Source organism: Cuculus canorus, chromosome 4, assembly GCF_017976375.1.
Source record: "Cuculus canorus isolate bCucCan1 chromosome 4, bCucCan1.pri, whole genome shotgun sequence".
Lineage (NCBI taxonomy): Eukaryota > Metazoa > Chordata > Aves > Cuculiformes > Cuculidae > Cuculus > Cuculus canorus.
Window position 1 is genome coordinate 56,055,863 of NC_071404.1, and position 20,916 is coordinate 56,076,778.

Consider the following 20,916-nt stretch of genomic DNA (forward strand, 5'->3'; position numbering starts at 1 on the left):
TTCCAGGATTGATAACATTACTGAACACACTTGAGAATTAATAAATTTTCTTTTGCAGAACAAAGAAGTTAATTGTGTAATTTAGAAAATACAAATGGTATTTTGCAGACTTCTGACTACATTACCTATCTGAAAAAAAACATCTGAACCTAGGATCACTATCGACAGAAGTTCACCTCAAAGGCAATAAAAGTCAGGAGTTAATTCCTGTTACCACCTTCACATGAAGTATACAAAAAAAAAAATTCTCTTTTTGACGTTCAAACTCTGTTAGTGAAGAGCTTAAAAAAAGAGGAAAAATCAGTAAAGCCTTCTGCCAAGCACTTTTCCTAAAAAACTTTGTTAGCACATAGCATAAATAATACTTAATCCTTTCCTTTCTGATTTCTTTAAGGCAATTGTTGCCAACAGAATGAACACATGGATAAAGCTCGCTGTCAAAAAACAAATGAAGTCTGAGACTTACTGATGTTTTTATGGAGAAAGGAATGATTAGCAGGTGAAGTTAGGTAGATACTGCCTCATTAAGCTGTCACATTACATTTCGTTATAATCTTTCAGTTCCTAATGAGATAAGAACACTAAATGTTTACTAGATTACCATTAAAAAAAACCAGAAAATGCTCAAGATGTTTCCATTAGCAAATGAAAGTTCATTCGCATGACACAGAGCAAAACAAAGCAAAACCAATCTGTGTGTCTTTCCTTGCTTATTTTTTTGAAGACTATAAATTAGGAATCAACACAAATGTCATATTGCCACACTTGCATCATACAGTTGTTAACAGCTTAAGTCAGAAGGAAAGAAACAGCAAATGCTGATTATTATCAACAATATGCTTCTCTGGAAAAAAAAAAAATAAATTAAAAAATCAAAGAAATACTGATATATTTCAGTAAATGAAATGTCAGTTGGAAATATGTTGTTAGCAACTTTCCCTATTCACAGAAATAGCTACTCAGCCTATCTACTTGTCATGCTAGTTAAGTTTGTTTTTGCAAAACTGTGTTGGTACCTTTTGGCATTCACATAATATTTCTAATGAGAAAGCATGATAAATACACTGTTACCACTTCATGAGGTAATATCTTCAATGAAAAGAGATTTTCAACTTAAATTCATAACTCTCTTCCTTTCTAATGTCATTTCATTAACCGAGAAATAGTAGCTCAGTCACTGCAAACAAAAGTAGGCTGAAACATCCAAGTTTTTGCAACTTTTTGATACTTAACTCTTGATTTTTTTCCATACAGTACTGTTCCATAAATATTTTCTTTCATTTTAACACCTCATAATTTATTCAGATAGCTTTTCTGTTACAGGTTGTTTGGTTTGGTTGTGGCAGAAAATTCTGTATAGCATTGATTTATACTCCATTCCACATACAAATTTGAGGGAACAGATTGTTCCAGATGCAGAACATGAATTTTTTTCTGCTTTTTTGGAGATCGGTGTTAATTTCTAGATTTCAGTTTATTTTTATGTTTTCCTGTATATTACAGTGACTATGTACTGAAAGGTTCATGTAACCAGATAAAGAACAAATGGAACATGAAGTTATAAGCTGAAATAGACTCCCTTAAAAATAATATTTTAAGTAGACTAAATTGACATAGATTAAGCAAATACAGTGAATATGCTGTGAATGCAATCTTAAAAGATGCATATAATATTTCTCTGGCAAGAATAGATCTTTCAAACTAGAGATATCTTTTATTCAAGTCCTTACTTACATACATACCTGAACATTGAAGACTGTCATTCAGCACCGATCTTTTGTCAGATATCTTACTTTAGTATCTGAAGTTGTCACATCATTGGGTATGACTGTTAACTACACCTTACAAAAGTAACATAGGGAACAAACTGCAGGTTCCCAATAATTTTCCACCAGCTTTGTCATAAATTAAATTGCAGGAAAGTACCTTTATGCTTACTGCCCTCCACTCACACCAAAAAACCCAGAAAGGCATGCATTAACAGAACTTTGTTCCACATTTCTTGGTCTTAATCTCATATTTCCTTTCACTTCTCTGTACTTTTCCCAAATACAATTCTTCTAACCCTTCTCTTCAGAGAGAATAGTGTTTCAATGATTATTGTAATTTATTTTTTGTACAGTTTATCCACTGCAAAGTGAATTAAGTGTAAAAGAGCATATAGCTGAGATCATGTCATCTGGCTTCTGGAAATAATCAACCTGTGGCCTCAAAAGCTAGAAGTTACGTTATACAAATTATTTGACACTGTGCAAGTCTGAATGATTGCAGCAAAGCTTAGACCATCAGACACAATTGTAGTAACATGTAGTAACATGCTGACAATGTTCTTCTTTAAACAAGGTTTTAATTAACCAAAAAGTTATCCATGGTCAGGATAAAGAGAAGTAAGTCAGCTGGAGAGTGGATCCTCAGGAGGCGCCAGGAGACATTGGACACTTGCTGATCTAAGTCTCCTTTGTCAGAAGAGATTTTTTTACCAGGTGAGTACTTCAAAAGGCTTAGGATAGGAAAAAAAAAAAAAACCAAAAACAAAGGAGACTAAGAAGCTCCTTCCCATTACAGGTCATTAAACTCTGGATTGGCCTAGGCAGCTTGGCAAACAGTGGGCAAAAAGAGACAAGCAAGAAAGATGAGTCTTGTCTTCAGCAAAGCATGGATTGTATTGCCTCGTCTCCCTCTTGCAGTCAGCAAAAACTACGAGCACAGGATAGGGAATTCAAAGACAAACCCTCCTACCACCAGCAAAGGTAGCCCCAGGAAGGAGGACTCTGCTGCTGCTGTCACTGCCACGCTAGCCTGGCAGCCAGCGGAAAGACAGGCATCCTCCTCCCTAGCTGGTCTGTCCCAACAGAAGAGAGCTCAGCTTAATGCCTGGGGACAGCCCGGGAGGCTTTCCCTGTTAAGATTTCAGCACCCAATCCACCCTGTCCATCACTACCCCATCGCTTTCACTGGCAAAGACTTAAGTGTTACAGAGAGGGCTACTGAAGTTTGGGGCTTTTTTCAGGTGGGTGTTGGTTTAGTCAGGGTTTGGGGTTTTTTTGCAGGGAGCAGCATTCGCCTTCCAACAGTGAAACCATACTCAAACTATCAAAACAAGAAAAGTTAACTTCAATACACCTATGAGACCACTGCAGTCAATGCAAGAAAGAAAACAAAGCAGAATAAAGAATTATGTATACTCTCAAAGCAGCCTTCACTTCAAGCTTTTAATTCGGTTACTTTTCTGGTTGCTATAGAGCTGCATGTTCAATATTTCTAAATAAAAATAAAAAGGTGGCAAAATTCAATCTTATCCATTAAAATTCACAAAAAAAATATATTAGAAGAAAACATACTTAAGTTCACTTCAAGTCTTACAAGAAGAAATAGATCTCTCCTTAGGTATAAGTGCTCATTTTCTCAATTCCATCAGACCATGTGTACACAAACCTGTACAGCCCTCATGGCAGCAGCTGGGCCAGAAACATTTTTCTAAAATAAAATCTTGGCAGCAAAAAAATAATTCCTTTATAGTTGTATTTGAGCAAGTCCAATAGCTGATGGCCACATTCAGCTACCAGTATGAATTCTCACACCTTTGACACATCCCTTGCCTCGCCAGGTTTTACTATCAAACTAATAACAGCCCCTTCGAAAAAAAGAAACACTTGAAACTATTTAGCTCATTATTACAATGCCATAATCAGTTTCTCTATCTTATTAGGTAGGTATAATTGACCTTTAATCTTATCTTCCTGTAAGAAATTACTCCTCCTTCCTGTAAGAGATTACTCCTGAGAGTCTGGAGCATTACAACTGAAAAAAAAAAATCTCTTTCAATTATTTTTTTTTTAATACGGAAATGGCAACCAATGTAATAAAAGACATCTGTAAATTCCTACAAATTTCTTCTCCTAAAGTTCTGCAATATCAACCATCAAACACTATTGCAGAGAACAGACTTCTCTGTGGTGAATCGTTATATCTCAATTACCAGGGCTGAAGGCATATCCAAAATGCCAGATGGCACTCTTCACAAATATCCTTTTAATATCCTGCATTAAGATAGCCACACGTTTAAAACGAGTCAAACCTCTGGAGGCTATAGCATTAAGTCCAGATACGCCTAACTAGAATTTTGTCTCCAGATTGATGATTACATTAATCTACAAAATGCCCCACTTCTTTCAGTCAAATGATATCACAAGTTTACCCATGAATAAAAAACTACTCAGCAAGACAGGAGAAATAAAAGGGTTGACAAGGTGACATCTGAAGCTCCATATTTTCTTAACACTGGATAAACAGAGTAAAGAATAAGACATATTTTTAAAAAGGAAATGTAATAGCAGTATCAGACAACTGTGAGTAATCTTTCTTATGGTGCATTTCCCTGAACAACTAAGGGTAGATAAAAGTTCTTAGAACCAAACAGGAAGACAACTGCTTCTTTAACCTCGGATGACAAATTGTTTTGTAGCTATGGGGAAAGATTTGCCATGAAAGTGTAAAACAGATCTCTCTCCCTCAATATTATACAAAGCTACAGCACTGTGCTTTCAGTGATCAAAATTTGGCATGCCCCTTGGCGATAAGAAGGTCTTTACCTTATAAAAAATATCTAATTCTGAACTGTCCTTTTCTGTCGGCAAAAAAACCTCACCCAACATCAAAACATTATCTATTTTTCAGTTTAATTTTTTAGAGATACACACACAAAAAAAATTAATAACAAAACACAGCCAACCGAAACAAACATAACCCAAACAAACGAAACACCACCCACCCACCCCCACGCAGCTACAACAGCAGCCAAAAAAACCCCATTTATTTAAAATATATGCTCTTATGTTAAATAAAATGTTTTGAAACCATCCATGTTACACAATGAAGATGATTATTTACTGTACATCTGTTACTATTTTCTCAAGTCTGTACCCAAATCTGTACTTTTTGAAAGCACATTCAGTAAAATCACTCAACTGAGTGACTTCCTATACAACACTAGGAATGATGAGTCTATTATCTGCTTTTAAATTATGGAAGCCTAAAAAGCATTCCCATTTGTAGCAGTTACAGCTAAAATTAGGTTTTACTATAATACATGTATAAGCTTTATCATCACCACACCCATCCCTACACAAATCACATCTTACATTTGCTCCCATTATGTATTCATTATGTCTGTGTTCTGTATGCATCCATATAGTGCTTTTTATTTTTTTGATGGGTTTCTTATTTCCTTGAGTAAACGTGTTTCAAGATGGAAGTGAGGGGGAGAATCAGAACAACTTCAGTGTCCCCAAGAATGCCAACAACAGCAAAAAGCCCTGACAGCTACAATTATCCCAGCAACCTGCAAAAAACAGAAGGTGGAAAGATAACAATGTTTTTTTGCTCTGGTTATGGCCCTCCTCTTCACATAACCAAAAAAAAAAAAAAAAAAAAAAAAAAGATGCTGTTTATGACAGCAAAATCCACCACAGAGGTCTTTATCCAGATACTGATTAACGCAGCTGATTAATTCACAGAGAAATATGGAATTATCAATCTACCAGTCACATTTTTTTGTGGTTTGATATATCTTCATTTTTTAAATGAAAATATGGAATGAAAACATGGAAACACAGGAGACTTTTCTTCATGGACAGTTTGCAGTGAAAATTATTACTTTGGCTTTGGCCCTATCTAACTTTCTTGCATGTGAAGACCCACCTAGATAGATGAGACTGCCTAGTAATCATATTTGTGATACATCGGGCTACACTTCCCTTGGGAGAAATAAAATATGCTTCTTACTATGGCAATGACAATTTCAGCTTCAAGTAACAACTCTAAAAGCCTCTGATGGCTCTGTCTTAGGATGCATTGCAAAATATTTTTCATTACTATATAAAGCAGTATTTTTAACTGATTTGTTTTATCACAAGTCAAGCATCAAAGATAATGAGTCTGAGCCACAGCTTTTCTTCAAGGGGTCCCCAACTCCTGAGTAGAACTCATATACCTACTTTAGTCCTAATGGGAGTAATTTGACTATTTTTTTTACAGAGGTACTTTCTAGTCTTTGCTTTTGCATATAATCAGTAGGCACCGTGGTATCTTAATTATGATGATTTGTACATGATGTAGTAACACCTCTCAGTTGATTCTGAAATATGAATGATACTTGCCTCTTCTCACAGGTCCAACATTGAAGAAATTTGGCACAAAACTCTGTCAGACAAGTGAGCACAGGAAGAATACTATGTGTGAATCTTGTCTTTCTCCTGATACAGCATCAGACCAAATCAGATGATTTTTGAGAGGTGGTCAAGTAGGATAAGAATCCACCTGATTCAGGGCAGGTTGGGTACAAAATTATTATAATTGATAAAGCAGATCTCTAGGTCACCAGTCTCTAGGTCACCAGTGCTAACATCTATATGAGCCTGAAACATAACTTGACACCCACAAGATCACCACCTGCAGAATAAAAGTCAGTTGAGATTAAATAATAAAGCAATTTACAAGCCTGAATGGCGGAGAGCTTTTCTTCACCCTTTCATAGGCAAAATTCGAGCTTCATGAAGTGTCATTGGATATGGTATTATGGAATAGGGACTATAACTTCCTGCATTACACAAATACAGTGAAGTGACAGGGCCTGACTGACAGGCTTAAAACAATATAGGTGACCCATGGATGATTCATATTGCATTGCTCCGTGTACTGTTTGATCTGTAACTTCTCACATTGCTATTATCAGTAGAATTGTGTTGTGCTATTCTCGATACAGAGAGTGTGAGAAAATGTATTATGGTCAGCATTATCAATAGAATTAGGCTGTACCACCTTATTATTTGTAGCTTCTCTAGCACACACAGGATGAGAAAAAGACCATCAACACCCTGGCTGACCAATCAGCATGAGCACTGTGTATAAGGAGAAGAGATACTCTGCTGTTTCCTTATCTCCCCTCCTGGGACCCTGGTCACACTCCAGGGACAGTGAGCAACTGGGGCCAGAATCTCCACATTTTTAGAACAATGCAAGTTGTTTATTCAATGATATAAATGCTAGACCCTTGTGCCACACTCTTCTGAGACCCCACATATGAGTGGATGCACTGCATAGGACCCCCTAGTTGTGGCTCTCCAGATCTTCACTGCAAAATGGGCTCCTGTAGTGACTGTGGATCTGGATGACGATAATTGGACAACGGGTGATGTATCTTTCTTAATTATTATACTTATTTTCTTCTCGTGATGATTAGACGCATTGCCTTTAAAGCTGGTAGTGTTAACTTGTTGTTGATCACTACTAATAATTTGTTACCTTTCTTGTTGCAATAAGTAAAACTTGATTTCACAGAGCATTCGAGAGTTTGGGCTTTTATGCTGATTGTACTTTGTGCTTAGGTCCCTGTGATAAAATACACGGTAAGAGAACAACATACTTCAGAAATCATCACTAAATTGTTTCATTACTAATATACTTCTTCCATCCTCTCCCTGATAATCTAATTAAATAATTTACACTGCAGCAAGGACAGGAAGAAGCTATAAGCTAAGGATTCTCCATCCTAAAGAGCACACTATACTAAATACTCATACCTTCCTTGGTATTGTACAGGGTATATAGACAGAAAGAAAGGAAACTATGACTCACATTTTCCACTCAATTTATACAAAGGCTTTCATTAACATACCAATAAGCAAATGCCTGCAGCAAGGAGAGCATAACCTCTTCACTAGTAAATGTAAACTATATGTCCACATGCTCACACATCAAAAGGGTCTGACTACCCCTAGTGTAATTAGAAACTCAGTTTGATATCTAAACCCAAGATGCATACATAATCTTAGGACCATATTCTGTCCTTGGAAGGAAACTCATGGGTTGCATGCATTTCCACATTTCATTGAAGCACTGCAGTAAAGCAGATTTTTATAGCGGTCTGCATACTTCAGTAGCATTTGGCTGTAGCATATTGTAATGAAAACATAATTTCTATTAAGCCTCACTGCAGAGCCCCAGATATTGACAAATTCAAACTCAAATCTACCCTCTTCTATGCCTGATCTTACAGGGTTCATCTAACTGCTGATGAACAACTGGATTATTATCAACCCATTGCTGTCAATTTATGAAGTGATACTTCATCTGTCTTGATTTACTCAGAATTCCAACCCAAACTATTGTATGATTCTACGAGTCTATGACGATTCATTTCTCAGCTTTCACTACATCATAAAAGCATCTTTTTCTCACAAATACTGCTGTGTACCTGGGAAGATGTTGTTCAACACGCTTCCCACCATAAGTCTATGGACAACAGAGTGTGTGAAAACCTAACTCTCAATTCTAACGAGAATATGCTGCCATAATACCAAATAAAATTAGCGTACTTCACACTTGATCTTCAGTGTTAGACTTACCTAAGAATAATCAAAATTACCTCAGCAGAAAAGATAGGGAAAAAGAGAAGGGGAAAGGGATAAGGCAAGGCTACAGCTGTAACTCATTGTGCTGCATGATGATTCCAAATTGCCTGTCCACAGCATGTGAAGCAAGCAGATGAGCATGATGTGGCCCTACATGCCCTGCAGGCCAGTACGTACAGCCAGTCAGACCATGGTAGCACTGTGGCTCCATTTCTTTACATGAACATCCAGTCCTGCTAAGAAGACATGACACAAAGCTTCAACTGCATCTCTCTGCAGAAGGTCCAGTGCCTTGTTCCTCCTTTGGTGACAGGAACAGAACAGCATTTGTGGTTTGAATAAGAGGCTAATCCCAAGGCAGTACACTACCTAGCTCCTTGATCTCTTGGGAGACAGTATGCGGAGAAGTCCTAAGTAATTCTACAGAGAATAAGTTCTGAACTAAGACCCATATGATCATTCAATATGTGCTCTGATGTCCCTCGAGGGATGCTAAGTATTCTATATTCATTAAGAACACATGAGAACAGTGTCCATACCAAAGCATGCAGACTTTGCCTTGCGCCTATTGGAAATTAAAATCTGAATAAAATTTTCCAAATATTCTTACTCAATGTTTCTACACTTAATTGGCTCTACAGATCGTATTATTTAAAAATAACAATGAAAGCAGTATTCAGGAACAGTGTGTTAAAAGTTGGCTGTAACAAATCAAAGCACAATGGAAAACAGATGGTTCACTATTTCTACTTCATGTTGCCGAAGTACCAAATCTTTAGAGTAAGCATTATCACTTCAACTACTACTACTATTTTGGCATGCAGTAGGCCAAGGACATCACCCTTGAGGTGCAGGTTGAAAAAAAATTAATAGTTGCATCCCTTTTATTCTTAGAGTAAAAAAAGCTATCAATATGATGGACATGACTGCCAAAAGGAAAAGGTTCTTAGAAGAAAAAAAACTAATCAACCAAGCCACCTTTACCAAAAGCTAGCAGGGCTTGTGAATTATTCTTATTCCTTCATTGTCTATTTCAAAATGCCTCTTTTCTTCTAGAAAAGATATTTATGTAAGGGATTATTGTTTGCCATATGCATTTGCACAACAGGGCATTTTCCCAAGCGTTTCATATATGCTTGTTTATCATTGAGCAGTGAAAGAAAATAATTTTCCATGGAATAGCAGTAGTTTTCAAGATTTAGTGCAAATCCAGAGCTTCAGTTTGTTCATAAAGGACCCCTATAAAAGCTTACATTTCAAATGCACTTCATGTAGGACATTTTCAGAACTACAGCAAAAGAGTAAGAAATCCTTGTGCAAACCAGTCATATTATTCTCTCTGCTACTACTGCTCAGAACAAATAGTTCAATGATTACTATTCAGACTGTATTTAGGATAAAGCAAGCAAAAGACATCCTGCTGAGAACAAGAAAGAATGGGATAAAAAGATGACCATAAGAGCTGAGAAAAGCTCAAGTACAGTTGTTGATGGAAATAGTTTTTCTTTTCTGCAAGGTATATCCAAGGGGTTTGTAAATTTAAGTTTTCCTTGCTTATTCCTATGTGGTGAGAAGGAAGAGAAACCAGACAGCTATCCATTAGAGGAAAGACTTTGATGTGTCTGCATGACTAATGAACACACCAATAAAAATCTATTCCTGTAAACTTTATAATCTGTTTAACATGTACCTTATCCTCAGCGGAAGGGAGCACAGTCCTTCAGGATCTAACACTATAATGGAAACCTCTGTCAGAAGAAAAGTGGTACACAACTGAGGATTAGAAAAAAGTGTTCATACCCAGTTTGGATTCTACTGAATATATACCTCTACTGACACATAAAACTCAATGTTTTGGGAAATTCTTTAGGGAAAAGATGGTTTGCAGGACCTTTAAAATTATTTTGACAGCATGGTTTCTTCAGACAGACTATTCAGGAGCTGTTCAATGACAATACGCAGTTTCACTACCACAATTAGCTTAGCTTGCCCAACAGAAGATTTTTAAACTTTTATTTTCCTGTTTCTGCAAATTTAGCTGTGTTTGAAAGGTACTATCGTGTCTCTCACATACAAATTAATCTGAGGTGGGTGGGGGATGGGGCCAGACACTCTTTGGCCATCTCGGTCTTTTACTCCAAGAAACTAAGCTAACATACCACAAAAATGCAAGATGTCAAATCTTCTTGAGGAAAGAGATACTAGAAAATGTAGTGATCTTCAGAAACTGTGTGACACACAAGAGATTTGGTACACTCATAATTAATACCAAAAAAAATCATAACTTCCATTCTAATTAAGGTGATGCATATATTAAATTTGTTGATACGCTTGATGCTTGTCTTCCCTGCCGCTATCAACATAAGCAACACTTTCACTTCAGTTATTCATGGAAAATAGGGACACATCCCATCATAACACAAACAAATCATTCAATAAAGTTGATGACAGAATGAACCAGAGGAAAAGCAGATAAACACTCTTGGCTCAGCTTTTGGCCTTATAAACATGTAGACAGTCCTATACCTCAATCTTCCATAACAATCGAATCTGAACAAATCAATAAATTTAGCTTTATCTTCTTCAGTTTCACACTCCAACAGCTTCATGTTGGACACTGTTGTGACCTAACAATGTGAATCGACTGTAATTGTTAAATCTTCTCCTCCTCCAACAAATAAGCAGCACAGAAATATTTCACATATGCATTCCACTTTCGGTCTATGTATATGCTTTGTTTACATATAACTCCTTTTAAAGCCAGGCCACTGTATTTTAGTAACAGCAAAAATGTAAATCTTCAGACAATAAGGTATGCTGATACGTAACATTTAATACACAGCTGACTAACACCATCAGTGTTAGCTTCAATGTCATTACCACCTCTGCCCACACCGAGAATATCAAGTACTGTAAAATCATAGTGCTATGACTGTAACAGTTCCACAGAAGGCTGCCTGTGGGACCTACTAGTATTATAATGGCATCTAAAAACTTAGCATGCTACTGGATATATAAAATAGTGGGTTTTGCAGAAGTATTGTCTGTGTCCATGTGTATATATGCACATGTAAATGTTCACAAGTGAATAGATGTATATTTGCCAACTCGGCATCAATATTAAAGATTTAAACAGATTATTTTAATAATGACTGAACATTTTAAAATAGATTTGAAAGGACTTAACATTGCATAAATGCCAGGAGAAACTTCTTATTCTCAAATTTCAGCACAGGTTGGATCTTCAAAAGAGCCTGCGGGTCTAATGTACATGGTAGGGATACAGGAGCTAGCTCTAAGTGAACCCATAGCAGGTGGAAGACTCAATATAGCCCTGTTGGCATGGAGCTCTGCACTTTTCAGACGTGTAAATTATCATGCTTGGATTATCATGCTCCATATTGAAGCTGCTGAACTGCCTTAGCCATTGACTACAACAAGCTTCCCTAAAGCTGAGGACAATTTCAGTGTGAACAGAATCAGGTCAATGCTGAGGCTTCAGAATATCCAGTATCAGGCATCTGGAAACTTCTTTTGCTGTTGCTGAACTCATATGTTTACTTGCAGATTTACTACTTAGAAACTATAAAGCCCTTTCAACTAGGAATTAGAACTTATCATTGTGGAGATCAGCCTTATACTGCAGTTTGCTTTAAATATAACAAAGGCTTCAGCTATCTCCCAAGCATGATCATTAGCACGGTTCCTCTTGGACCCTACTTGCTTAGATCACACACACAACTCACCTTCTCTCCAGCGCTATGGAGTTAACTGAATAACTTTGTTGGCATTACTCAGCAAGGAGAGTACCTCAACTATTATGACATGGTTTTAGCTCTCAGTTACTGAGTGAAAATGGAATAATCAACAACTGCACACAGACAATTTTTTCCTAAGAAAAATATGGATCACTATCAAATGCCAAATGCTCTATTCATGTCTTCAAGAATCAAGAACAAGGGCCAGTGTTATGCGAGTGGAACCTTATCATTGACAGCTAAGATCGAAGAGTCCTCCGTGGTAGTGGTTGAGAAGCACCTGCAGATGCTGTGGTTGAAGCAACTCTAGCTTGCATGTATAGTAAGGTAACACTTGTACTTCATATAACATTAATTAGATCATGACTGAAATTAAGTGGTCAGTACCAGTATCAATTCTAAAATGGGAATCTGACAATTTGGAAATGGTTCAGAGAACAGCTAAATGGTATTACTCAGAGCTTGGAAATTTGCCTTAGAGTGAAAAGCTTAAGTAATTAATCTATTTATTTTATCAAAGAGAAGGTTAAGATGTGACCTGATTATGGTTTATAAGTAGCTACACACGAACAGGCTCCTCAGATTAAACAGCCATTTACTCTAGCAGAGGAGTGCATGGCTAGATCCAAGACCTGGGAACAAGTTGAAGGCATAAATTTTTAAGTGAGATGAATTAACCATTATGATGACCCTTGGAAGGTTAAGACATTTTTTGCTGTTGTTATACATTCAGTCATAAAGCATTACCACAACACATATTCACCTGATGAAAATATATGACCTGTTATTAGAAGAAAAGCACTGTCTTTCCCATCTAAGGACATACACTGCCTTCACATTATGGTGGCATATTCACTTCAGGCCGCAAATTGATCAACACAAGTTACTGGGCAATTACACACCAGTAAGGACCTGTGAAAGAAGGTAACTACATTATCTCATCTATATTCCACCTAAAATCAATTCCACTTTGAAGTACTGACACACAGATGTGGATATGCAAACCTGCCTGCACGTGCAAACACACGCACAAACACACGCACAGAGACAAAAAGAGAAAAAACCTCAACCAAATAAAGATTTTTGTTTCCAGTCTGGAAATATTTTTACAATAAACTTTGCTCACTGTGAAACCCCCTGGCCTAAAGAACAATATAATAGATAAAATGTGAAGAGCAAGATCCCTGACAAAGGCCCTGGGACCTTTTCTTTCCTTTCTTTTGGCAGTATCTATTTAACTCAAGGATCACAAAGTAACAATAAGCAGCATGACCTTTCAGGATGCTGCACATTATGGTTTCTCTGTATGCCTTCATTAGAATAGCAGCAAGAAAAACTATTTCACTCTTGAACTCTTCTGCACCACTAAGGTCTGCCTTGACAAAATAGCTCTGTCTTCCACTGAACTTCCATTCCCTACTCAGAACAACTGCCAAAGAGAAGGTAATAAATAGTATAATGCATTAAAAAAGAAATTACATGTAATTGCTTTTGATCTGATTCTTATGGTAAAGATACAATGACGAGTCTGAGGAAATGCTGTTAACATGTTCTGAAATACGAGATCCTGCCTAACGCTGTTAAACTCCTTAGAATATATGACTTTTTGTTATTTATACAGAACACTATGAAAATGGTCATGAGATTTTCCTCTACAGAACTAACATTCTTAATCATAATAACATTTTGATACTTCTGTATGGTATTCAGTATTTCCTTCACTTTTTTTTTTTTCATTTGTAAAACACTGTCTATTCGAGAGAACATTAGATTGAAATTGAAAAGTTAAAATTTAGTTATGTTGTGAATTCCCAGTAAAACCTGAAAGGTGAGGAAGAGAATCAGCTGGAAGTCCTGAGGCAACAAAATGATGGAACAAAACCGCTGTGTTCTTCAGGGATACAAGAATTCAGTCCAGGGAATAACTGACACAATGTAAATCTCTTCAAGAGTAAGAAATTCTAAAAGATAGTAGGAAAGCATGAGAGAACTAACATTTAATTACTATTTTATGTTTATAGATACACACAATACAGAAGTGAGTTGGGACCTTCAGGACTGAGAACAATCAAGGGGCTATCACATTGTATGGTATTTACTCCTTAGCTAACTACAGTTCATAAGAAAAACACAATGAGCAAGAGGAATTTGATGTTCACGAAGCACTAGGCAACGTCAGTGACACAGAGGTCAACCGAAGCTGATGAGATCTTACATGGTGCAGAATGCCTTACAGGAGTCATTCTACATCTATTACATGTCTACACAGGTGGAATGTGCCTGTAATTAAACCCTTTTAAAGGCTATACCATGTTGGATTTGGGTTTTGTTTTGTTCTTGGCTCCTACAATTCCTGAAAGTAAAACTCTGCTTCAGCTTCTTGACTGTCTCAGTTGCAAATGCCTCCAGGAAATATCCACGGATAAGTCAGTGACAGTATATTCCCCAACATGATTTATAATTCTTGAAGTGTTTTTCTCCTCTTTTCCACAGACATACAATAATCTCCAGGAAGATGTATAAAAGAGGTGGTTCAATGGGGTTTTCTTGTCTCGCAAGATGAAAATATTCCTTTTTCCTCCTTCCATCTACCAAACTGTCTGACCAAGCCACAAAACCTTTGTAGGACCTCTTTTAAGCTTTATTCCTCATACTGGTTTTTTGGAATGTAGTTAGTGTATCTTTCCCTACAATATATACACTCAGAGTGTAACATAGGTAACACCTGTGGTAGGTTTACTACTATAGGTAGTAAACTTTAGCCATGTTAGAATTACCAAGAAAACCTGATTTTTCCATCATGTGTGGCTATATTCAGGTGTTATTACTAGACGTACAAACTTAATGAAAAGGTATGAAAGGTATGAAAAAAAGAAAGGGGAATAATAGGAATAGGATATAATAGGAATAATAATAATAGGAATAATAATAATAGGTATAAAAATAACAAATACAGAAAGTAAAAGCAAAAAAATAACAGCTCAACATGAAGTAATGGTGTTGACACAATCTTTATGCAAATCTATCTCCGTCAGCAGTTAAGACAGATGATTGAGTAGCAGAAGTACACTTGTACACTTGCCTCCTGCTGACCCTATGGTGGTGGGAACAGAAGCCTCTGGATAAGGGAGAAATTAGGCAGCTCAACGTGATAGTTTTAATTAATGTGTCTATATATGCCAGAGATACCCCTTGTTACCATCCAAGGGAGCATCATTCCTATAAAAGCACAAGTGAGATGGAAATTTCATCATTATCTTAAGTAAGATTTAGCATTAACTTCACAATAACTGAAAGTGGGTCTAAAATCCCTGAAATGCCTGTTATTTTACTTCCAGCTCCCCAAGACTTCAAGAAAAACAACAAAGAGAGTGAATAGTAAGTGCATAGTAAGTACTCCAGAAGCTGTCTGGAGCACAGTTCTTGCCACAATAAAGTCCAGAGCACGTTTGCCCGTCTGACTTCATTCACCCTAAAGAGGGAATTGTTTCACTGCATTCCCTTTATTACACTATTTCAGTTTTTCTGCTGTTCTCATCTAGCTGTTTACCAGCTTGTGACTGCATGTGCAGTACCCAGAACAGGAGCCACAAAACGTGCATGGCTCTGTTATGTTCTTTCCTTTGCACCTTCTCTGCCTGCCAGAAGCACGCTGCGGTTCACATAGTAGGATTTTATGGAGGATGATTCAGTATCATTAAAGGTGCATTAACAAATATCCTCTTGCCTTCAAAATTGTGGTGTGCCTCACTCAATAAATTACAAGTGACAGGTCTTTCCCTTTACTACCAGGTCTGTCAAGTGAGACAGTATGCTGTTGCTCCACTGCCTCTGTGAAACCAACTTTAACTTTATAACGTTTGACTTGTTGCTACTTTTGGAGTTGCAGCAGAATTACTGATAGTATGATTAAACATCTTCATTTATAATAGTCACAAGAATAGGATGCATAAATGAATGAAGCGTAGTAACTTCTTTATGAACCTCTCAACGATGGCAGCATAATGACAGGTGATTTGCTTACTGCATTTTGCAGTCAGATCTCAGATTTATGTGAAAAAGTCATGAAATCTTCTGTCAGGATGACAATAATCCAACTGTTTCACCTTTGTTCCAGCAGAGACATGAAATAATTCCATTTCCCTCAAGCATTTCTTCTGAACAGAAACTGAGAACCAGTTACATGTGATCACATGTAACCAAAGTTACATGAGGATTAAAAATCTCAATTTTCTATCATCTCTTACTTTCTATTTTACTGTGAAGACATATTACAATTGTGTCTTGAGTTGAAAGGAAATTACAACGGACAACACACACAATTAGGAATATAAATAATTATGTGTTATTTTGTGTTATTATGTGTAAAACTGTGTTTCTAGTGTGCTAAAGCTAGTGAGTTACTTCATATTACTCATCATTGGATAACTATCTTTGCATGACGTACCTCTGCGTTGAGCACAATGTTCCACTATAATACCTTTTCCTGACAGGTAACCAGCCATAAAAAGATGATACTTGAAAAGAACCATTGCTCTTAAAAGTGTTGAGCTCCAAAGTTTAATGATCTTTTTTATGCTTTATTTTTAGTTTTCTTATATTTCAATCATCGCTGGCTCTTATTCTTCCATTCGTGTTTACAAAATAAGCACCTAGTATATGACATATTTTCTTCAATTAGAATTATGTTATAAACTGATCTGGTTTTAATAAGCTAATTTTTTTTTTACTTTAGCAAAAGTCACAAAGATGTCAGAGAACAAAGAAAAGATGTTTTAATGCATTTATTGATTGTGTGGTGTTCCAAAAAACACTAAAGATGTCTAAAAGAGTTATGCTTCAAAAGCATAGTAAAGCATCGCTCAAAACCACACACACATACCCCCTTTATGTAGGCTACTTTGCATTGAACCAGAAAATAAAGAATCAATAAAAAAAATATTTAGGAATACTGTATCATCAGGAAGTTGATCCAATAATATCTCTGATGGAAGAATCATGTAGTACTTTCATGCTCTGTCTTTAAATAGTGTAATTCAGGTTAACCATGACTGCATTCCACTAGCAGAGCATATTCATACGCAAGACTATACTAAGATTAGGCAGAGAGAACTGTGAACATAAACTGAATTGCAAACTACCTACACACTGTCTATCCAGATCTTTTAGAGCAGCAAGGTCTACTTAAACTCATCTTTACCTTTATGTGCATACATCTTAAACTTCTTAAGATCTTACCAGGAATCTTCTAGGGAAGATAGAATATCTAAGACATTTTTATCCTCTACTTTTTGGATGAAAAAAAAATAAGCGAACAATGGCCCATTTGTGAAGGATCCTACTGCAGGGACGCTGCCGTCCTTTTTAGCTTTGATACTTGATGATCTATGACACCCTCCTTGCCTATCTCCATTTAGCAAGGGCCAAAGGGGAGAATAAGATTGCCTGTATTGACCTCTAAATTCTTGTAACACTTTGCAACGCTTAGTGTGACTTAATCTCATGCTTCAGGGCTTCAGCCAGATGTTGCAGAGGTCAGGAACAAATGCTATTCTGCAGTTTTCCGTATTTGGGCTGGCTTTCCCATAGACCATCAGAGACCAGTGACACGTTCAAAGCAGATGCAAGATGAAGTGACCCACTGTTCGAAAGCTGCAATAGGAATCTGCCTTTGAGATACCTGACTGGTTAGTGACTCGTTCACATGTTCAAGGCATTACCGATCACCAGACCATTCAAATATAAAAAGATTTCTCCTGTGTTAGTTGAGCAAGGGCCTTTGGTTTGTTTCTTTATGACTCCCTCCAGTTCAAAACATAGGCTTTCTCTGTGGCCACTTGGATATATTTTATGTAACTTCGACAATACAGAAAGCTCAGATATTTACCGATACATTTTTCTCTCTTGCTTACTTCTCATGGCATGCAGTCTCCTGAGGAATAAAATATTTCTATTACAGACTCTGGGTAAAATGTAGTGACATACAGGAGGATGTCAGCATAGGTTATGCAGAACCTGGCCTTACTATGAAACTTTAATACAAACTACCATGTTTTTTAAGGGGCTAATTCTAACCAATAATTTTGGCTACCATTGCAGAAAATGAAATACTTTACTACTATAATCTGCTGATGTTTCCTTTATTAGTATCATGTAGTCATATGATTTTGGGAAGAGCAACTAGAAAGCTGCCTGAGAGAAAAGGACCTGGGGGTGTTGGTCGACAGCCGACAGAACGTGAGCCAGCCAGAACGACAGAACCCAGGTGGCCAAGAAGGCCAATGGCATCTTGACTTGGATCACAAACAGTGTGGCCAGCAGCACCAGGGAAGTGATTGAGGTGCTGGAGTGTGTCCAGAGAACAACAACAAAGCTGGTGAAAGGGCTGGAGAACAAGGAGCAGCAGAGGGAACCGGGGCTGTTTAGCCTGGAGAAAAGGAGGCTGAGGGGAGACCTTATTACTGCCTACAACTGCCTGGAAGGAAGTTGTAGAGAGATGGGCGTTGGTCTCTTCACCCAAGTGATAGGTGATAGGACAAGAGGGAATGGCCTCAAGCTGCACCAGGGGAGGTTCGGATTGGACATTAGGAAAAACTTCTTCATCAAAAGGGTGAAGAAGCACTGGAACAGCTGCTCAAGGAGGTGGCTGAGTCACCATTCCTGGAGGTATTTAAAAGATGGTTAGATGACATGCTTAGGGATATGGTTTAGCAGTGGACAGGTACAGTTGGGCTTGATGATCTCAAAGGTCTTTTCCAACCTAGTGATTCTACCATTTTATGAGATGTAAAGATGCATGTACATATGAATTTGTATATACATTGATATACAGTATGCTCATACACATTAACATATAGAAGTAACTAAACAGCATACCCAAAAACTTTTTTTTTTTAAAGGAATCGCTTGTCTCGTTCATGAACCAGCTTAACCCAAAGGAAAAACATGGAGTAAACTGCTTGTGGGTTTGCTCTGAAACAGCGCTCTGTGATGAACAGGAGAGCAAGACTATGAATCATCCATTGGTCATCCACTCATATTGAAACAATAACAATAGACACTTTGACAACTGCATCCAGCATCATTGCTAGAGTTCACAAACTGTGGTCCTATTACACACCTCTGTTTAAGAGGTTTTTAAAAAAATGGCATTAAGTGCACTTGCTTTAGGCCAAATTTGAGGTTGAAATGAACCAATTCAGGAGCAAACATACTGAACAAATTAACTCTCTTCCAGTATTCTACTTAACCATTTTAATTAATATGAACATTGATAAGTGAAAAGTCAGCTAGTTACGCCTGTTTATTCTTAGTGTGCAACTTAACGGGAAGGGTCAGTTAGGGAAACATAAATAAGGAAATAAGCACACATGTGACATGGTTCTTAATAACTTAAAACTATTATTTTTAAGTGATCCATTCAAAGCATTATCACTGAATATTTTTCGCCACTAGATTTTGAATAAGAATTGGTAACTGATTTGTCTACACTGTTTCCTCACTCTGGATTTTTACCAAGTTTGTGTGCATCCTGCTCTGCAAAAGAAAAAGCAGACAAGATTGCTAAGACAAATCTTTCAAAGACAAAGAAAAGGAATAAGTCATTTGCATTAAGAAAGCACAAAAAAAGGGGGCATGATAGCAGGTCACAGAATACAATCCCAGTCCACTTTCTGTGGAACCATAAACTGATTTTTTTCTGTTTGTACTTTAAATATCCATAAACCTATTACTAGTACCATGTTTAAAAAAATCAAGAATTCACACAGTATGCCCCTCAGATGACTGAGTTTTTACATGTCCTCTGTTGGTTTGAGACTTTTTTCCCTTATTTTTATGAATATATGTAACACCAAGCAGTAAGTTTCAGGCCTTGAGCTGCAAGAGAAAATTCACAAGTTAACAGCACTTTTTACATATGTATTTCCAGGATCAGATCCTTCTCAGTGATTTTTCAGTCAACAATAACACATTGTTAAGAAATTGTAAAAGCAATACACAATAGAATTAAAATTATGTATAAAAAACATATATTCACCTTGACCATTTTTCTGAGATTGATGTTAATGTGAAGCCCTCATACCATTGCATACAACACTGTATTCTTTATTACATGTTGAGAAATATATTTACAGCCACTTTGCTGTATATTACGTAACAAGAAAATCCTTTTAGCCTTTGTTTGCAATCTACACTTCACTTAGACATCTTAAAATCAAAAAAGCCATCCACTGAGAGAGATTTAAAAATCATTACCTTAGAATACTTGTTTAATAGAATGTGATGGCTTAAATGCTACAATATGTTCCTGGAATATCTTCACATTAGATGGTAATTGAACAAAAAGCTCCCTGGCCCTCTTCAAGGGCAAGTCCCACAAAGCTCCTCATTATCGTAATTTCCAATTTGGACGCCAAACTAAATAACAAGAAGTAATTTGCCAATTAGAACTTCCTGCTCTTTTTCCCTTTATTCCTTAAACACCATTCAGGGTCTGAACCAGTCAAACACTTTTAGCTTCAAAACTGCAACTGAAAGAATTTAATTTGTGTCTCTCCACAGTGAACCTGTCAAGAGGCAGCAGTGATGCATACCATGTCCCGACACAACAGTTGCCCTTAAACACGGAGTGTTCTCCATGTACTCGCTCTGCCTAGAGTTTCTTTTTCTCATTTCCTTCATTTTGTTTCCTTCAAAATACAAACTCATGCGCTTTTTTTTTGAACTTTAAGTCTTCTCATCAATGA

General features: G+C 36.9%; 1 protein-coding gene across 1 annotated transcript in view; it reads right to left on the reverse strand.

The window, feature by feature from the left end:
- The window catches only part of COL25A1 (collagen type XXV alpha 1 chain), a 321,366-nt gene that overhangs the window by 194,262 nt on the left and 106,188 nt on the right, over nt 1-20,916 (reverse strand). The window lies entirely within an intron of this gene.